The sequence below is a fragment of the Mesoplodon bidens genome (genome assembly GCF_964165515.1).
Source record: "Mesoplodon bidens genome assembly, chromosome: 7".
NCBI classification, from domain to species: Eukaryota; Metazoa; Chordata; class Mammalia; order Artiodactyla; family Ziphiidae; genus Mesoplodon; species Mesoplodon bidens.
The window spans coordinates 42,871,146-42,888,833 of NC_138164.1; the positions used below are offsets into that span (position 1 = coordinate 42,871,146).

General features: G+C 47.7%; 1 pseudogene across 1 annotated transcript in view; it reads left to right on the forward strand.

Moving 5' to 3' along the window:
* Positions 1–17,688, forward strand: part of LOC308620770 (centrosomal protein of 78 kDa-like) — a 1,829,729-nt pseudogene that overhangs the window by 1,579,269 nt on the left and 232,772 nt on the right. The gene's annotated exons all lie outside the window — the stretch shown is intronic.

Sequence of the window (17,688 nt, forward strand, 5' to 3'; positions counted from 1 at the left end):
AAAAGCCCTTAAGAGCTTTCTTCTGAGTAGTGTGGTCCAGTGGAAGAGCCTCTACCCAGCTCCGTTACCTTGGAAAAGTCATCTAAGCTCTCTGGGCCTTAGTGTTCTCCCAGGTCTAAACATGCTCTGACTTGTATGTCAGCAGCCTTTTTCATATGCTGCAAAAGCCAAGTCCAGCCTTGGACTCTGCCCTTATCTGTGTTCTGCATGAACAGCCCCCGTTCCCAGCCCCAAGCCTCAGAGTCACCTTCAGCGGCCGCCCTACTCCCTCTCTCACACTCAGTGGTCTCACGCCTGTCCTCCAGTCCCTCTCACATGCAAGCTGGACTGTGATAACTGGCCTCCTCGCCTCGAGTTTAGATTCTTCCAGTGCAATCTTAACGGTACTCTGAGAGTTACCCAGCTGTAAGGCAGCTCTGTCCAACAGAACTTTCTGCAACGGTACAGGTACTCTGAGCGAGGCTGTGTTGTCTAATACGGCAGCCACCAGCCACATCTGGGGATCAAGCACTCGAAATGGGGCTGGTGTGACGGAGGAACTGAACTAAAAATTTTAGTTAATTTTCATTAATTTCAGTGTAAACAGTAGCATGTGGCTGTTTGCTACGCCAGCGTCACTGAAGTCAGACGAACCTGGAGTCAGACAAAACCGACTGTGCCATTGGGCTAGTTAGTTTACTAGTAACTAGTAGCCTTGACTTTCTCATCTGTAAAATGGAGAGGATGATTTCTAGATCACAGCACTGTTGTGAAGATGAAGAGATGAAATGTTCAAGGGAACGCCTAGTACGTGAGAAATTGTAACGATCATTTTCACCCTGATTACTGTCCACAAATGTCATTGCATCAGTCACTTGTTCAGAAGCCTTAGGAGCTCCCCACTGCATGTGTGGTACAGAGCCCAAGCGCCTGAACTAAGGCAAAACACCAAGCTAGGGATTCAAGAAGCCCCTACGAACTCTGAACGAGGTAAATAAAACTGAATCCACCCCTAGATAAACCATAATAAAACTGCTGGAAATCAAGGGAAAAGACAATCTTAAAAGCAACCGGAGAAAAAGACAGATTATTCAAAGGTACAACAGTTAGGCTTACAGATGACTTCTAAATAGAAATAATAGGAGGCACAAGACAATAGGGACATATCTAATGTGCTGAAAGAAAAGAATTGCCATTGTAGAATTCAATACGCAGTCAAATGTGTTTTAAGAATGGAGGTTAAATATACATCTCCAGACAGACACACAGGCACATTTGACAATTTGTCATCAGCAGAGCCACGATGAGGGAAAACATTAAAGGGTATTCTTCAGACACAAGAAAAATGAACCCAGGTGGGTGATCAGAGATGCAGAAAAGACAAGCAACAGTAAGGGTAATGTGTGGATATAATACTGACTATAGCAAAACACTAATAATATCTTGTGGGGTATTAACTATCAAGAGGAGTTTAGAAAATGACAGCAATGGCTTATAAATCTGGAGGGGGTAAGTGAAGTTAAGGTGTTTGAAACTCATTGCACTGTCAAGGAGAAGGGCGTAATTATCAACTACTATAGCCTCTTGGTAAGTTAAGAATGCAGGGCTTCCCTGGTGGTGCAGTGGTTGAGAGTCCGCCTGCCGATGCAGGGGACATGGGTTCGTGTTCCGGTCCGGGAGGATCCCACATGCCGCAGAGCGGCTGGGCTCGTGAGCCATGGCGGCTGAGCCTGTGCTCCACAACGGGAGAGGCCACAACAGTGAGAGGCCCACGTACAGCAAAAAAAAAAAAAAAAAAAGAATGCATTTTGTAGTCTTCAGGATGACTACTAAGAGAATAGTAGAAGAGTGAAAAACTTAATTAATGTGTGATTTTGGTGAGTCAAGGATGAATGCTATTGTCTTACTATTACTAAAAGAATAGTAAAAAAGTGAAATATTTCCAAGCTAATAGAGGGCGAAAGTGGAATAAGAGAAAACCATCCACTCAGAAGGAGGCAAGAAAGGACAGAAAAAGGAACATAGCACAGATGGTACAACTGGTATTGAGCAAGAAGCTAGATTTAAACCCCAGTACACGAGTAATTACATAATATAAATGGACTAAAAGTCAAAGAATGTCAAACTGGATTTTGTAAAAATGATACGCTATTTGAAGGCATATGTCTAAACCTTAAGACAAAAATTGACAGAGAACATATGAAAAAGATATGGTATGAAAACTCTAACCAACAGAAAGCCAGTGAGGAAGCTAAATGACAAAGGAGACGTTAAGGGAGAAACACTACTAGAGATGAAAAGCCACATTTCATGATGATCTAAAGTTTTGCTCTACAGGAAGTATTAGGATTCTAAATTCATATGCACCTAGTAACACAGCCTCAAAATATATAAAGCAAAAATCGTTCATATTAAAAGAAGAAACACACAAATGACAAACATGTTGAGATTTTTAAAAACATTCTCAATGATGGAACAAAAAGACAAAAAAAATCAATATGAGAATTTAAGTTGGAACAACATCATTGGCAACCTTGGTTTAATGGATCAATTCTTTCTTAGATAATTTCACGATTAAGATCTGAAGGCAGTCTAGGGTAGTGGTTACACACAGGAGCTTTGGAGTCAGGCAGACCTGGATTCAAGTTCTGCCACAACTACTTTATGCAAGTGAACTTGGATAACTTCCTTCACCTCTGTGAGCCTCAGTTTTCCCAACTGTAAAGTGGGGTGAATACCAGTATAGACCGCATGGGGTCATTGTGAGGATGAACAGAGATGATGCAGGTGGAGTGCTGGCCCCAGAGTGGTTCCCAGGCCGACCTGTCCCTGCCATACCTTGCTCTTTTCCTGCAGCGTCATAGAGATCAGGCTCTGCTCGGTACTGCTCCTTTTCAGCTCCACCCTGAGCTTCCTCATTTCTTTTTCCATGTCATGTATTTGCTGAAAGAGTTCCAACAACAGGGAAGTCAACTTCAGAACTCATTTCATCCGGTTCATTAAGGCAGAAACCTAGTCTGGGATTCGCTTAACTCCTTCCCTTGGGGGACAATTCCACATCTTTGAGGCAAAGTAGACTTTCTTTCAACGGATGCAATGAAAGGGCTGGGTGAGGGAAAATTTGAGTTTCTTTTGAAGATCAGCATGGATCCTGGATTAAACAGTACAAGATACCTATCCACTCATTAGAATCTCTTTCCTTGGGGCACATTTTTGAGTTGAATCTAAATAAGGGCTGTTTGGAAGACACAATGGGCACAGTTTGGAAGAAAAGAACAATGACATTTTTCTTTTTTCTCTTTTGAGGCAGAGAAGTGTGCTCCTGACAGAGAGAAGAACACACGTCTCCTCCCCCCGTCCCAGGCACCGTCCTTCCCAACGGAAGGAAAAAGTATGCCTGGTGATGTGCACGAGGGTTCGGGCCTGTACAGGGGGTGAACATTTACATTGAGTGGTCATCTTTTCACTGTATTGATTTTTATGTTCACCTTCCATACAAGGCCAGTGATACATTTGCTTTTTATTTTGTTTTTATGAATTGTTGTAAAATTGAATGTATTTAAGCAAAAATACTTCAAGAAGAGTTGTGTTAATAACAGTGCTCAGGGCTGTGATAAAACTTGTGACAGTGGATCATGAAAGTCTGGGCATCACAAGTCCAGGGGTAGGGACCACGGTGAATTTTTAGCAGCATAGGGTGGCCACCTCCCGTTCCTTTCCCCAGGGGAAACCTGATGAGGGGCCTTAAGCCAACTGCCCAGAAAATCTGGGGAGCGTGTGTTTTCCATGGTCTTTTCACCCATCTCTTTGAGGCTAGCAAATCAAAGCATTAGGAGACTACATTAACACACAAACACCCAGAAAGCCCCAGAGCTTGTGCTAGCTAATGGGCCAAGGAACCAGTCCAAAACCCTCAAGGCCATAATCTAGGCTTTCAGTGGACACCTAGGGGTCAGGAGGTTCAACGCACGGTTTTGCAGAGTTTTAACTCTTTCTCTTGGGCTTCCCAGTTCTCCTTCTGGGCATCTTCCTTCTGTAACTCTTCTTTCAGCACTGAGCACTGTGCATAAAATGGACAAGGCCACGGGGGCTTGGCTGGGGGTCCCAAGTACCTGTGTTCACGCCCAGGAGTGTTTCCTGCTGTATAACCCAATCACACCTCTGAATTCTGAGAGGCGAGACCATTTGTGTGATGGGAGCACGGGATCCTGCAGTCATTCCCAGTTCACCCCTCTCATGAGTTCTGAGGAATAGAGCGTCTAAATTCCTCTTCAAAAGCCAGCAAACTTCACTGCAGGGGAAATCCAGCTTTGTAGAGTCTGGGTACTTAGGGTGCAGGAATTGGGATGTTTTCACGCTGTGACCGGTGAGGGTGCAGGGGGCTGGGCCAGTGAGCTCAGGTCCATCTTAGGGCTTTTCTGCAGGTTGCATCTCAAAGACACAACTGCCCCGACTGGTGTGGAGGGGAAAACGGAGCTGTCTTGCCCGAGGTCGCCTTGGCAACAGGCATTAAGTGCATAAGGTTGGATGTGCCTTCTTCTGACCCAGCAATTCCCACTTTAGGAATGTACCTTAAGGACAATGACTGGAGAAATAAGTAAATCTGTAGTTTCAAGGATGCTCTTCCCAGAATTGTCAGTAACAGTGGAAGAAAAAAAAAAAGAGGAAACAACCCAAGTGTTGTTTAGCACAGCAGACCACTTTATAACACTGGATACATCCAGGAGAAAGTATGTAGCTTTTAAGATGAATGATAAGAGTGTTGATTTATTAGAATGGGAAAATAATACGTATTTAAAATTTTTTTAAATGTGCATAGTATAAATTCACTATAAAATGATTGACTGATTTCTAGGCAATATATAGAAACAAGACTGGAAGAACATATATGAAAATATTAACACTGATTTCTCAAGGTAGCATTTCCTCTCCTCTCTTTTTATTTTTTCTTCTCAATGTCATCTACTTATTTTTCTAAAATTAACACACATGATGTATGTCATTTAAAAAAAGGCATCTCAAATGTTCACAAGAGCAGTACCCTTGGTGGTGACGAGCCCTTCTGCTGTTGGCCAGCACAGTCTAGAGGAGAAGGGACCTCATTCCGAGGTCAACGAGGAAGGGGAAACGGGGACATAAATCATCCAAATGCACTTCAGGAGGTAGAAGAGCCAAGCAGGTGCTGTCTTTGCAGATTCCTTCTACTTAGCACCAGCTCTGCATCCCCTTCCCGTCCCCAACACACACACACACACACACACACACACACACACACACACCACATTAAACAGCTATAGCACATGCCTGGGAAGACACTCTGCTTGGGAGAAACGAATGCAGAGGGCTTGGCCAGGCAGCCGACCTCGGGCAGAGGCAGAAGAGCACAACTAAAACCAGCCTCCCACTTCTCGGAAAATGATTTTGTCATCCCCATTTCACAGACCGGGAAATGGAGGCCAAATAAGTTACAATAAAAGAAAGCTCTGGTCTGTCTGATCCCAAAGCTCATGCAGTGCCTTTCACCAGCTCCAAACTGGGTATGGTACTACGTACCAGGTATTACTTACTGTGCCTTTTCCTTGGAACCTCAAGATCTGTTCTCACCCCACCCCCATGCAGACCTAGCTATCGGGTAGCCTCTGGGAATCTCTGAGTTGCCACCTGAGATGAAAGCTTTGAGGTTTTACCTTGACTCACAGAAACAGGCACATCATGCAAATACTGAGAAATCTTACCCTATAGAGTCAGGATTCTAAAGTTAGCATTGAAGGCAAGAGTTGCAAATAGTCAAAGTTACATGTAAAAAGCTCTTTGCTTGCCTACCACGTTCATCTTCCATAGAGACATTCTACACACTAAAGTCTAAGGAAGAAATGAGAGTCTGCGTGTTTGCATCTGGATCCTCAAACAGTCTGCTTTGAAGACAATTATGAGAACCAGTGGTGCTGGGACCATGATGCAGCCGTGTGGTCATCCTTGCTCACAGAGAGATCGTATTCTGCTTAATATTAAACTTTGCAATGGCAGTATATGCTCATAGGTGTGTTTGTTGCTGGGATTAAACATTCTCATTTATAATAGGGGTTAGAAAATGTTTGCTGGATTTGAAAATCTATTACGCTTATTCTGAGCCACATACATGCTGTCCTTTGAAAGGCTTCAGAGAAGTTGGCCACCTGCCCAGCAGCTACCCTCCCTGGGTCCTTGGGCACTGGCCTCATCTCACCACCGTGTGTCATGTGACTCCACTGTGTCTGCTTTTCGCAGCTACAATTTGCTGATGACCCGACACTCACTCTGGAGCTGAGGGCTTCGAGCTGGTGATCCTTCTCTTTGTTCTCACTTTTCAGTTGATTCACCTCCTGTTGTAGTTGTTGAACTTGACCATCCTTTACTAACACGTCTCTTTGCAAAGATGACACCATCTCTGTAAAAGAACCAAACAAACCAAAACAAAAGACTCATGGAGGTCAAAGAGGCAGGAAGGATTATTGGCAACACCATGGCTGTCAGCCAATGTTCGGACAAGACCTTCCAATCCTGGGCCACCACCGGTGCCTGCTTAGAACTGGGGAGGCTTTTTCCAAGGGTCCCAGAGCAGGAATGGGAATGAGAGCAAAGTCCACGGAACAGGGTTTGAGGCTTCAGTGAGAATGAGGGGCAGTCAGCACCAGCGAGAGAAGAAACCTTTGGGGGCCCCTTGTGGGCACAGGCCTGGCAAAGCTGGGAGGAGAGGCCACACCATGGGCCTGGGAAACAGAGGCCCAGCACACGGAAGGTCCAGGAATTCTTCTCCAGAGGCCAGGAGACGGGCGTGTGGCAGAGGGCACTGCTGGACGCTATTGATGGGGTGGTGGTTTTCACACTCCTCTGAGTTTGGACCCCTCTCTACCACTTATTACCTTGGTGGTCTTGGACAAGCTATTTCACCTCCCACTGTCTGTCCCACACAGAGTTATTGTAAGGGTCAAATGAGACGGTATGTCCCAAGAACACAAAGTGGCTAAATTATGTTTGTTCCATGGCGCCTATTATTTTTCTCGGCAGCCAGCTTCCAAAATGGCCCCAATGATCCCTGCCGCCTAGAATTCATGCCCTGTGTAGCCCCTCCCACCCTGAATAGGGCTGCCATGGGTAACCAATATGATACTGTGGAAATGACGGACTGTTTCCTCTCAGGCTGAGTCATAAAAGACACTGTGGCCTCCTCTTTGCTCCCTCTTGAATCACTCACTCCGGGGGAAGCCAACTGCTGTGTCATGAGGACACTCAAGCAGCCCTAGAGAGAAGCATGTGTGCTGAGGGACTAAGGCCTCCAGCCAATAGCCACATGAGCAGCCATTCTGAAGGGGGATCCTCCGGCTCCCCCTGAGGCTTTAGATGACATGACTTAGGCCCCTGCCGACATCTTGACTGCAACTCATGAGAACTAAGTCACCCCCCGCTCAAATTCCTGAACTACAGAAACTGGGGCAGATAATAAATGTTGGTTGGGGTTTTATCCATTACATTTTGGGGTAACTTGTTATGCAGCAATAGATAACTACTCCATTACTGTAGCATCATTTTTTAAACATCTTTATTGGAGTATAATTGCTTTACAATGGTGTGTTAGTTTCTGCTTTATAACCAAGTGAATCAGTTATGCATATACATATCTCCCCATATCTCTTCCCTCTTGCATTGTAGTATCATTTTGAATAAAAGTGGGAAGAAGGGTGCATAAATGCAGTGGTATTGGGTTATCTCCTACGGTTCTTTTCTTGAAAGAACATCAGGCCCAGTTTTAGTGGTAGGTATCAATCAAGAATGTCTATGAAATAAAGCACAAAATGCTCCAGAATTTCAGTTTAAAAATGAGCTTTGCCTCCAGGACACAGTTCAGTTACTTGGAAATCCCTCTGGGGCTTGCCACACTTTGAGTGGGTCCAGCCCATCTCAAGCGTTATCCCAACCCAGGTCTGTCCGACTCCCTGATTGGAGAAGGAGGGATCTGAGACAGGCTCGATGCTTGGATGAGGTTTCACAGGCCGACATACGGGAGGAAGGTGAGGACCAGCGAGTTCATCCTTCCATTCCTGGTGCCCAGAACAGCACCTAGCCTGGGGGAGGTGCTCAGAAAATATCTGAGGACATCCCAAGTGAGGGAGGAGCATAAGCAGAGACCTGGGGGCAGCAGTGGGTGGGGCTGGGTGTGATTAAGTTGCAGAGTGAGGCAGAAGAAAAGCACAGATTCATACAGAGATGGGGATTCACGTGCGACTCAATGCTATGTCTGGCTTCTACAGCTGTGGGCATGTTTCCTGCTACGCGCTGGCTGCTTTCAGAGTAATGGTCCCCTCCGAGGCTCACTGCCTCCTCCCTGTCACCTGCTTCTCTCCCTCCCCTCGTCTGTGAGTGGTCCCATCCTCTTCAGGTCTCTAGGCATGTCAGTTCCTGCTTAAAAACCTCCACTGGATTCCCAACACCCTTGGAATAAAAACGCAGACCCCCCGACCCTGCCCAGCCCCACAATCCCCTGTTCACTCCATGCAGCCTCTCTTGCCCTTGGCTTGTCCTTGCCCACCTGAAACAGGTCCGCTCTAAAAGAAGGACATAGCCGTGGAGGATACAACATGAACTGGTTAGAATCGGCTAGGTCCAAGGGGGCATAAGATTCGACTTCCAGGGGAACTGGAGCCTCATTACAGGCTCATTGTAATACATGAGCGAAATGACACACCCACCAGCACCAGGACAGTTCCAAGGCTGACCATGAAGGTCAAAAAGTGGGTGGTGGGGCTTCCCTGGTGGCACGGTGGTTGAGAGTCCGCCTTTCGATGCAGGGGACACGGGTTCGTGCCTCAGTCCGGGAAGATCCCACATGCCGCGGAGGGGCCGGGCCCGTGAGCCATGGCCGCTGAAACTGCGCGTCCGGAGACTGTGCTCCGCAACGGGAGAGGCCACAACAGTGAGAGGCCCGCGTACAGAAAAAAAATAATAATAAAAAATAAAAAGTGGGTGTTGGCCCAATTCCTGGAAATCCCCGCCCCTTCCCCAAAATATTAGAGTTGTCCCAATCCTCCCACTAATTAGCCTATAAAATTACCCAGCCCATAAAAACTAACTGCCCCATACTTGGGGGCCTCTAGCCTTCTGAAATGGCCCACACTCTGTCTGTGGAGTGTGTTTCTCTCTAAAGAAATCCACTTCTTACTTTGTCTCTCACTGGATTCTTTCTGCGATGAGACATAAAGAACCTGAGCTTTATTAAGTCCCGAGACCAGATGCGTGATCTCGATTAAAAGATAGTGGGGTCTGACTGGGTTCGAGTCCCAGCCCATGGGTTCAAGTCCCACCTGAGTTCCATGGTTGCAAACCCACTAAACTGGTCCCCCTTGGCCTCCCCCCTTGAAGCGCTGGCGACCACGACACACAGTTTATTTTCTCCACAGCACCACTGCTCTCTGAAGTGGGCTTGTTTATTCATCCGTTTACTTTTATTGTCTGTCACCCCCTCCCGAATCTGTGAGTACAGGAATCTGACTGTCTTGCTTGGCTCTCCCTCCCCAGAGCCTGGAACGGGGCCTGACACCTAGTAGGAGCTCAAGAAACATGTTGAAGCAATGAAGGAATCCAGGGAATCAAAGCTCAGCCACAGCTGTGCGTTGGCTGCCCCTCTCCCAACCCAAGCCCTTTATCAGGGAACCACCTCTGATCAAATTAGAAAATGGTTTCCCTTGGGCCCAAGTGCACTCGGCTGAAATGGGTGAGACAATGGGTGCCTTAAAGGAGTGACCCCATTTTGTCCACGCTCTAGTTTGCACTCAGGCTGCTTTGTGGAACCACCCAAGCCACAAGGCGACCTGTGTTCTCCCTGGTGGGGCCAGTGCTCAGGAGACCTTGTAGCCAAGAGATACCATTCTCTCAAATATTTACCAGGCCCTGCCCTCGGAACTGGGCGGCAAGAAACCTCCACTGAGGGAGAACTCTAATGCACCGACACGGGTGATCCCTGAGGCTGCACCCAGGTCACGGGCACAGATGTGCTGGTTGACTGGTGATGTCTGCAGGGGGAGGGCAGAAGCTCTGGGGCCTGAATGCAGAAGGGCCTCACCTGACGTGATGGCGGTCTCCCTCCTTAAGTTCTCGGCCTCGTGCTTCAGGGAGGTGATTTCTAAGTTTCTCTCAGACAGGGTCTGGCACAGCACCTAGTTGTAGCCTTGCTGTAGGGCACTGATCTGTGGAAGGAGGCAACACACAGTCAGAGGGGGCCAGCCAGGCCTGCAGGACACGCCGGTACTTCTCCAACATTGGGCAAAGAGTCGGGTTGATCTTGGATCGGGGTGTTGGGGAAACCAAGGTTTTCAGTTGTCAGTTGTGGAAGGGGCAGGAGGGGGCCTGTTCCTTCAGTGACCACCATGTCATTGGTCCTCGAGACATGGACCTTATCTTTGTGGCCACCCAGGGGCTCCGGTGCTGCTGTCTTCCTATGACCTGTGGGTTTTCAGCCATAAATAGACCAGCTGTTGGTTCCAGATCATCCAGCACTGACTGGATGCACAGCAAAGTTCAAGAGCCGGGAGCAGGTTATGAAATGAATTCCCTCTAATGAGAATAGAGGGTAGTTTATACCTCACAGAACACTCCAGAGTTTACAAAGCCCGTTCACACATGCTACACTGATACTCGTCACAGCGTTGCTGAAGGCTGACGTTCCCATTAATGTGCCCATTTTGCAAGGGAGCCAGGTTGAGACTCAGAGAGGCGAGGCCCCCTGCTCGGGATCACGCGGCTGGTCAGACGTGGTGTCTGATTCAAACCCAGTCTTTAGTTGCCTGGTTCCTCCTTCCCAGGTGGCTCTAGGAATGAGCGTGAGAAGTTGGAGGCTGTAAAGCATGGCATGGACTCGGGAGCCGGACTGTGGCCTTCAAGTCCTGTCTCTGCCAGTTAACGGGCTTTGTGAACACAAGGAGGACACCATATTCTGTTTCCTTTTGTTCCGTCTGTACGCGGGGTGATGGTAGTCCCAACCTGATAGGATTGTTAGAAGTATTTTAATAAGTTAACACGTGTACAAGTGCTCAGATCATGCCTGGCACACAACACACGGGGATGAGCTGTGACGGTCCTCTCCTCTGACTACCCACGGGGTGTTTTTTTTGTTTTGTTTCGGGGGTTTTTTGTGTTTTTTTTTTTGCGGTACGCGGGGCTCTCACAGTTGTGGCCTCTCCCATTGCGGAGCACAGGCTCCGGACCCGCAGGCTCAGCGGCCATGGCTCACGGGCAGAGCCGCTCCCTGGCATGTGGGATCTTCCTGGACCGGGGCACGAACCTGTGTCCCCTGCATCGGCAGGCGGACTCTCAACCACTGCGCCACCAGGGAAGCCCCTATCCATTCATCTCTTGATGACACTTAGGTTGCTTCCATATCTTGGTAATTGCAAATAATGACGCTCTGAACATTGGGGTGCATGTATCTTTTCAAATACATGTTTTTGAAAACACGTGTTTTTGTTTTTTTCGGATTTATACCCAGGAGTTGAGTTTCGAGGTCATATGGTAGTTCTATTTTTAGTTTTCTGAGAACCCTCCATACTGTTTTCCACAGTGGCTGTGCCAGTTTACATTCCTACCAACACTGTACCAGGGTTCCATTTTCTCTAAAAATTGTAAATTTTCTTCCTAGAGGTAATTGAGATGGTAGTTCAGTAATAACATAAGATCAGGTGAAGTCTAAAGAAATTTTAGAAAACCTGGATAAAGTAAGAAAACATCTGTTCGCTGGCATCTGAATGTTAGAGAGACACCAAGACATGTGGGCCAAGTTCTGGAGAGAAGGGAAACACAGACGCAAGCTTGACATTTGGTGCAGCTTTTCTCCTTGGGGCATTTGCGGATTCAAATCTTACAGCCTAGGAGCTGAAAAGCCAAGGAGTTCAAAAGACTCTAACCACAGAAGCTGCTGGCATCCCTTGACTTGTAGGTGCAGCACTCTAGTCCTGCCTCTGTGGTCACTGCCTCCGCCTCTTCTTTGTATATAATCTCCTCCTGTCTCTCACTTATAAGTACACTTACAGATGGCACTTAGGGCGAGGATAGTCTCAGCTCAAAATCCTTATATCCGCAAAACTTTACCTTGTAAGGTAACATTCTCAGGTCCCAGGGATTAGAGCCTGAGATCTTTGGGGCCACCAGTCAGCCCACTGTAAGGCCTAAACGTCTTCTCTCCTGAGGAGGGTCTAGGCTGGGCTGAAACCCCGACAGACATCTACCAGAGGCCAGATTGAGAGCCCTTTTAGAAGGTCATTTCTCAGCTCATTTGGAACCTTGCTATTGCCCTTGTTTTTTTTCTTTTCTTTTCGGTACGTGGGTCTCTCACTGTTGCGGCCTCTACAGCTGTGGAGCACAGGCTCTGGACGCACAGGCTCAGCAGCCATGGCTCGCGGGCCCAGCCGCTCGGTGGCATGTGGGATCCTCCCGGACCGCAGCATGAACCCGTGTCCCCTGCACTGGCAGGCGGAATCTCAACCACTGCGCCACCAAGGAAGCCCTGCCCATTCTTTTTTCTCCTGTTTGTCCTCAACAGGGGGAAGCATTAAGAGTAAATGAGGGGCTTCCCTGGTGGTGCAGTGGTTAAGAATCCGCCTGCCAATGCAGGGGACATTGGCTCGAGCCCTGGTCCAGGAAGATCCCACATGCCGCGGAGCAACTAAGCCCGTGCGCCACAACTACTGAGCCTGCGTCCTTGAGCCTGCGAGCCACAACTACTGAAGCCTCCATGCCTAGAGCCTGTGCTCCGCAACAAGAGAAGGCCATGGAATGAGAAGCCCGCGCAACGCAACAAAGAGTAGCCCCTGCTCGCCACAACTAGAGAAAGCCCGGGAGCAGCAACAAAGACCCAACGCAGCCATAACTTTAAAAATAATAATAATAATAAAAAATAAATGCATTAGCAGATTTTGGGTTTCCTCTCATCGTTAGTGTATTGCTTTCATTCCTAAGACGCTAAAAAATTGGAAACCACTCCACTTACCAGGAACACACTTTGCAACACGGATCCAGGGGAAGCTGTTTTCTTCCATAGACAGTTCATGACCCCAGTTTCCACAACAGCAGGCACTGCTGGCTCTGCCAAGTTGCTGGAGAAGGGCACCTTATCTGCAAAGTCACGAATCCAAATGGGCCCCCATTGGCAAGGGTGGAAGGAAGTTGTTTAGCTTAGCTTCTTGGGGGATCAGAAGATTGGGAGTTCTGGTGGGGGGACTGCAGGTACCTTGCTGTCCCTTGGTACAACGTCAGGGGAAAGAAAGGTCGCTGGTAGCTTCTCAGAGCTACCAGTTGGGGCTGTGCAGAGCGTCTTAGTAAATGCCATTTTGGTTGCAAATAACAGAAACTCAAACCGGCTGAAGCAAAAAAGGGGACATCTATGGGGAAGAAAAGATGGCTCCTGCCTGTTCAGACTCCTCAGCTTTGCTTGCCCTTTGATTCTCTAACCTTCCGCATTTCCTTTCAGTAAACTCCTTTTCTGTTTAAGTTAGCAACAGGAGATTTCTGTTGGTTGCAACCAGAGAATCTTGAGTGATACAAACGTCCTAGTGGAACCCAAGGGCAGGCATTGGAATGGGCCTTTCCAAGGAAAGAAACCAGGAACCAGAAAGTCATCAGGAATCAGGGCAACTTTCTGCATCAGTTGGAATGCCTTCAGCTCTTTTTTTTTTCCTTCATGGAGCTCATAATCCATTCATTTATTCAATAAGCAATTATTGAGTATCTATCCTGTGCCAGGCACCCTGCTAGGTCTTAGAGTTCCATACAGGTGTAAAATATGCCAAGACCCCTGCCCTCAAGTAGCTCACATTCTAGTGAAGATAAGACATGTGAGCACATAGAGTATATTCACAACACAGAATACGAAGAGCTATGCCATGGACACATATAAACCAGCAAACATAAAATAGATAGCTAGTGGGAAGCAGCCGCATAGCACAGGGAGATCAGCTCGGCGCCCCGTGACCACCTAGAGGGGTGGGACAGGGAGGGCGGGAGGGAGGGAGACGCAAGAGGGAAGAGACATGGGAACACATGCACATGCATAACTGATTCACCCTGCCACAAAGCAGAAACCGACACACCATTGTAAAGCAACTACACTCCAACAACGATGCAAAAAAAAAAAAAAAAAACAAGAACTATGCCAGAGGGATGAAGCATGACTGTCTTCATAGACCTAGAAAGCCCAGATGCAATTATCCTGGTAGAGAGGGCCTGGGCAGAGAATCGCAGGTAGGTGAACCTGTGTGCACAGAGAACATGGTATGTATGAGAAGCTGCAAGTTTGCAACATCCGTGGAGCAAAAGAGTTCTTGCAAAAGTAGTGGGAGACGTGGCTGAAGAAATTGGTTGAGGATGAAGCATAAAAAACCCACTGAAGTGTGATCTTTTTTTCCTGAGGAGGCATGGGGGAGCCATGGAAGACTTTTAAGCTGTTTGAGTTCATGGTCAATTCTCTGGGTTTCAGAAAAGTCTCTCTGGAGTCTGGGATGTGGTGAAAGTTGGGCTGGACCTTTCACCAGCGGGCATGCTCAGTGGCTCAGGAAAGGTTTTCGCTCTGCCTTGGGAAATTTTTCACGCCGCTCTGGCAGCGGAGCTCGCCCCGCCCACGGCTTCTCCTCACTGGATTGGTTGAACTCAGGGAGGCTACCAGGAGGCCCAGTTGACCTCCCAACTCCACACCCCCGCCCCCGCCCGTTAACGCTCTGGGCGCGCGCTGCCTTCAGCTTTAAATAACAGAAACCTGGATGTGGGTAGATGGTAAAAATTTGGAGCCCCTCCCAAATGAACTCTAGCCATGTGGCTTGCTTTGTCTGATGAGATGTTGGCAGACACATGGCAGGTGGAGACTTGAAAAGTGTGCTTTGCGGCTTTCTCTCTCCTGTTGCTCTTGGAAACCTGTACCCACCACACGTGGCCTGGTCTGGCTTGCTGGGTGATGAGGGACCACACCAGGCAGAATCAGACGTCCCAGCTGAGGCCTTTCTAGACCAGGGTTTCTCATTCTTGGTACTATTGACATATTGGATCAAATAAGTCTGGGTTGTGGGCAGCTGTTCTGTGCACTGCAGGATGTTTAGCAGCATCCCTGGCCTCTACCCCTAGATGATAGGATCACCCCCACCCCAGTTTAACAACCAAAGTGTGTCCAGACATTGCCAAATGCCCCCTGGGTGGCAACATCGCCCCCGGTTGAGAACCACTGTCCTAACCCAGCTTGCCTGGCAATGACCAGGCAGGCATGTACACGAAGCCACCCTAAACTAGCCCCAGCCAAACCAACCAGACCAGTACAAGGGGCCAGCTTGACGCCTGGAATCATGAGAACTAATAGTTGCCATTTTAAGTCACTAACTTTTGAGTCGTTGGCTCCACAGCACAAACAGGTACATCTGACTACAGTGGCTGAAACTGAGAGGATTGATTTATTTATACAACAGGATGTACAGAGGTAGGCAGTTGAGGTACAGTGCAGAGCACAGTGATGCCACTAGGCTGCCACCCAGGCTTTTCATGTCTTTCCACTCCATTGTCCTTTGAGGTGGGCTTTGGTCTCTTGCTTGTTACCTGGTGATCCCCAACATGGCTGCTCCAGCTCCAAGACTGAGCTCCAGGAGAGGAAAAGGAGACAGTGCAAAGGGACAAAGAGAAAAACTTTCTCCTAGCAAAGCCTTGTCTTTAATTCCAGAAGGGAAGCCCTGCCCAGGGCCTTCACCTGCATGTCACTGGCCAGAACTGAACAACACAGCCAGGTCTAGCTGCAAGGGAGGCTGGGAAATGAGGGCATTTCGCGTGCTGCTTATACAGTAGAGGGAGGCAATGACTAAGGGGCTTGTAGTGTCTGCTGCACTGTCTCTCTGGGGGTCGTCTTGGTTTCTTCTTCTTCTTTTTTTTTTTTGCCACACGGTGTGGCTTATGCGATCCTAGCTAACTGACCAGGGATTGAGTCCGGGCCCTTGGCAGTGAAAGGGCAGGGTGGACGGCCAGGGAATTCCCTGGGTCTTGGTTTCTTGTCTCTACCTGTTGCTTATCTATCCTGGCCATCTCTTTCTAAGACTGGCTTTGTTTCTCCAAACACAGTGGGAGAAATGGCCACCCCAGCTGGGAACTGCATCAAGACTTTCAGCTCCGGGCGATTAATGACCTGTGTGGTAACTCCGTGTCCCACTTCCAAATATCAAGGGCACAGGTGCTGATTGGCCCAGCTTGGGTTAGAAGAGAAACCTGATTGGTCTGGCTTGGGTAGAATATCTACTGATCAGCCAGTCAGGTGTGGCCAAGAGAGCAGCAGTAGGTAGGGTAAACCTGGTTGGGGAATGTGCATACTCAGAGAAAGGGGTGTGTGGCTGAGGAGACACCTAAAGAACCATCTAGTTCAAGGAGTGAAGAAAGGACATTGCCATTGTGGGTTGCAATGTTGATACGGTAAAGATTAACACGTCCTTTGAAAGACCTCAAATACAGTGGAGTCACATAGGCATTACATTTAACTTATGCAAATTCAAATATTTGTATTCAACCAAAGTAGTTTTTTTCCCACACAATTTGGCTTCCAAACATGAGCCAGCTACTTAACTACTGCCTGACCAAGTGATCTTTTCTGGTGCTGGAGATGGCTGTTTTGGATTTGGGGGATATGGTACAGTATAAGTAATATGTTCTTTATGGAAAACTGCTGGGATTTTCAAGATTATTTTTAAGGTCAGGTGATGCTCACCCTTCTCACTGTGTAAGAAGCACCTTTAGTGGAAGATGATGCAAATCATTTTTCCCATTTCCTTCTAGTTTTAATCAGTATAAAGAATGCATTTGGTTTTAAAATATCAAAATACTTTTATTGTGGCTTTTTAAAAATAAAAAATAAATGATATTCATGGCTTCTGGCTCTTCCTCCTGTTTTATTTGGTGGTCTCTGGCCGTACAAGAAAGGCAGGGAGAGAACAGATGGCTGGAGAGAAGGCAAAAATGAGGGTCTCTTCAAACACCACGGGAAAGGGGTGTGTCCACCTGGGCAGTGTGTGTTCTTTGATGACTGGGTACTTGGTCTGTCCTGATGGCCTGGGACTTGACCTACTGGGCTGTCTTGGTGCGGCAGAATGGGCAGCGTGAGATGGAGTTAGAAACCTGGGTTCCAGACCCAATTCTTGAATTTACTAGCTGTGTGACTTTAGACGGGCCATTTAACCTCTCTGGGCCTCAGCTTCCTCATTTGTAAAATGGGGAATATAATGCTCTTTACCTCCCAGGGCTTGAGAGAGGATTAGACGAGAAGTGTTTTGAACACCGCAGAGCGCCATATAAACATGACTCACTGTTATGGAAGCGATAAAACTGGTTGCTGTTCACATTTATTATAATCAATTCAGATATAAATGCACTATACCATGGCCCCAACAGCCCCGAGGTTACCATTCTGTCCTATGGCCCCAGTACACGCCCTGGGTTTTCTCAACTGCGGGCTTCTCAGAGCTCCTTGGAGGTGTGACGTTTGAGTTTGTCACTACCCAAACACATAATTGCATCTACCAGGCCTAGGAGTCTGAATTTCAAACTTATTCTTCATATGCCTGAGTATGTTTACATTCATAATATCTGTGAAAAGAACCCCTCTCCTCACACACTCCAAAATACAGTATTGTGCAAAATACCAGTCTAGGAAGCAACACACTAGGGTAG